The sequence below is a fragment of the Grammomys surdaster genome, unplaced genomic scaffold (genome assembly GCF_004785775.1).
Source record: "Grammomys surdaster isolate TR1022 unplaced genomic scaffold, NIH_TR_1.0 543, whole genome shotgun sequence".
Taxonomy (NCBI): Eukaryota; Metazoa; Chordata; class Mammalia; order Rodentia; family Muridae; genus Grammomys; species Grammomys surdaster.
In genome coordinates, this window is record NW_021604962.1 from 1,428,889 (window position 1) to 1,432,390 (window position 3,502).

Genomic DNA, 3,502 nt, shown 5'->3' on the forward strand with positions numbered 1-3,502 from the left:
TATCTATCTATCTATCTATCTATCTATCTATCTATCTATCTATCTATTTATTTATTTTTTGGGTTTTCGAGACAGGGTTTCTTTATATAGTCCTGGCTGTCCTGGAACTCACTCTGTAGACCAGGCTGGCCTTGAAGTCAGAAATCCGCCTGCCTCTGCCTCCCAAGTGCTGGGATTAAAGGCGTGAGCCACCACCGCCCGGCAGAACTCGCTATTTATTTATTATTTGTGTATTTACTTATTGTAGGTATGTGAATGAATGTTATGATACACACGTTGAGGTCAGATGATAACTAGGTGTGGTGGTCACAAGAAGCAAGGATTGAGAGGATCTCAAAATAAACCAGTAGCTCCGACTCCAGGGATCCTTCCTCACAGTTCTGCAGATTCAACTCAGACCCCAGACACTGTAACTCCCAAGGTGGAGCTGGGTCTCTACCCTGAATATTGTTTTTAATTTGACCCTGGTTCATAAACTTCCCCTCTTTCTGACATCAGCCTGCTTCTGCCTCCTGAGAGCTGGGATTAAAGGGATTTTCTGAACTCTACTGTTCTGCATCTTTTAATGCCTCATGCATAATTTTTGGATTCACTGACTTCCATCAGATAGTGTAAAAGGCTCTGTGCTGACCCCTTGTGGTAAAACAGACTCTCGCAGCTTTTATTTCTAAGGAAGTTAGAAAATCCTTAAAAGGAGAGTTAGAGAAACTTCTAGTTAGTGGGCTAAGGCTCACAACCACAGGGAAAAGGGTCCGGTTCCCAGCATCCAGCTTGTCCTTCAGTTTCCCCTTTGCTGGCCAGCATCTTCATAATAAAGTTGATACACCAGAAGGTTAAATAAATTAGGTCCTACAAACAAGTCTGTACACCCAAAGTGCACTCAAATACTTTTATTACATTTATTTATTTAGTGTAGGTATGTGGCTGAATGTTACTGTACCCATGTGAAGGTCATATAATAACTCGGTGTGGCGGTCACAAGAAGCAAGGGTTGAGAGGATCTCAAAATAAACCTGTAGCTCTGACTCCAGAGACTTCTTTCCTCTCACCACAGAATTCTGCAGGTTAACTCAGACTCCAGAAACTGTAATTCCCAAGGTGGTAGGAAACATCTGCAATTCACCATCTGGGCTGGGTCTCCAACCCGAGTACTATTTATAATATGGTTCTAGGTCAAGGACTCCCCAACTTGATGAATCCATGTGCCTTTGAAGGATAATTTCTGGACTCCTATAGAGTGTCGGACTGCCATTTTAGAAGTGAATGGAGTAATGTCGTATGAAAGAAAAACTAGAGAAGACACTACAGAGACTGATTATGATGGGATGGCCCAGATAAAGAGAGGCTGAACGTGATAGGCACATTTTGTATCACGTGCTGAATATCACATGGAACCCACTGAGATCTATGTTACAGTGGCTAAAGAATTAAAATAAAAAATAGCTAGTTGGGTACTGCTTAGCTCCAACACAGGTCTCCTGAACCTCACACAATCTGATTTTGTTTTTAATCACAGAGAAGTAGTTAAACACTTTGCCATAACTGAAAAACCAACCTAGCTGTAGTAACACCTCTCTTCCTCCCCCATCCTCCCTTCTTTAATCTTTCCCCCTCCTTCCTTCCCCTCGATTCCTTTCTTTCTGTTCTTCTTTCTGGGGATTTGAGCCCAAGTCATCATGCTGTACCATTGATCCAGAATATACAGGCACTAAGGAGTATGATCACAATCTTCTTTCTCTCATTGCTGATGAAGTCCTGGCAATACTCGGGTTTGGCCTTCATTCTACTTTGGGTAGCATCTGCACATTTCCAAACATTTCAGCTTGCTCAGGGCCTTCACGTGTCTAAGATAGGATCCCTTATTCACAGCAACACAGACCTCTTCTCAGCAGCTTTTCTGAGTTCTCATAGTACCTTAGCTTCCCATTTCATGTTTTATTTAATTTTTCTTTGTTTTTGTTTTTTGTTTTTTGAGACAGGGGTTTTCTGTGAAGCCCTGGCTGTCCTGGAACTCACCCTGTAGACCAGGCTGGCCTCGAACTCAAAAATCCGCCTCCCTCTGCCTCCCAAGTGCTGGGATTAAAGGTGTGCGCCACCACTGCTTGGCTTCATGTTTTATTTTTAAACACAAAAATACCTAAGTGCTAATAATGCATATTTTTAGAGGGTTGGTCAGGTGCAGCTCAAATGCTAAGTTCTGTACCCAAAGACCTGGTTGCTCCAAGATGAGAGGATTCTCATGAATACCATTTTTTATTGTGTAAACCTTGCTCTCCAATTTAAAACTATTGGTTAAATAAAACTGGCAACATCCAACTAGTGAGGGGAATAGAGGGAGCTGGAATTTGAGTTTTCTGGCAGTGGGGGGTGGGGTGGGGTCACAGGTAGGGACCTCAAGGAGAAGAGCGGAGAGAGAGGAAGAGAGAGATATAAAGGTAGACATAGAGAGACAAAAGGCAGAGGAAGAAGAGGAGGAGGAGGAAGGATAGGAAGAGGAGGAGAAGGAGGAAGAGGAGGAGGAGCAGGAGACAAAGAGAACTGGAGGTCTCCATTAGTCCTGATGGACCAGCAGCAGATGCTGGACTCAGATCCTCTCCAGGATGCCAGACTGCTGGAGCATCAATAACCCAGAAAATTTCCAGCAAAAAGTATTTCAGGAACCCATTGGTTTAGTAGCCAGATCTTGGAATCGGTATTTAGCATTTGAATACATAGCAGTACCAGATCATCCCCTATACATATTCTTTCATTCTATTAATAAGTTCTTACTAAGAACACTGTGTTACCAGAACACCCACAGCATCAACTCATGTGGGTCATAGAAGCTCACAGAGACTGAACTGACAACTGAGGAGCCCGAATGATTCTGACCTAGGCAATTCTGCATATGTTATCCTTGTGTGTAGTTTGGTCTTCTTGTGGTACTCCTGAGAGCAAGAGAGGGTGATGCCTCTCTCTCCTTTGCTCCTTTTATGACCGTTTCCCTCCGACTGGGTTGTGTAGTTACAGCCTTGATATGAGGGGAGGTACCTAGTCGTGGTGCAACTTCATATGCCATGTTTGTTTGATATCCCTGAAAGGTTTGCCTTTTTCTGAAGGAAAAGAAGGAAGACTGGATGGGGGAGGGTCAGAGATAAGAGGAGGAACTGGGAGGAGAGGAAGGAGGGGCAACTGTGCTCAGGATGTAAGAATATATGAGAGAGAAAAAAATAAAACAATACTGGGTTCCATGCAGTGTTGTGTTAAAAACTGTATACACATCCTGGTTACTTAGAGTCCTGCAAAGACATTGCACTTGGAAGACAAATATCTGTAATCAAAGTGCAAGAAAACAGAAAGCACGCAGCAGGGAAGCTGTGTTTAATTTTACTCCAAGTTTGAACTTCCTATCAGCTTCATTATGCTGCTTTGAAAGCCGTTAGAAATGTGGGTTTATGTTCAGCATACTGATGCAAATCCCTCTGTATCACTTAGAGATAGTAGCCAATGATTGTTGGTTTGT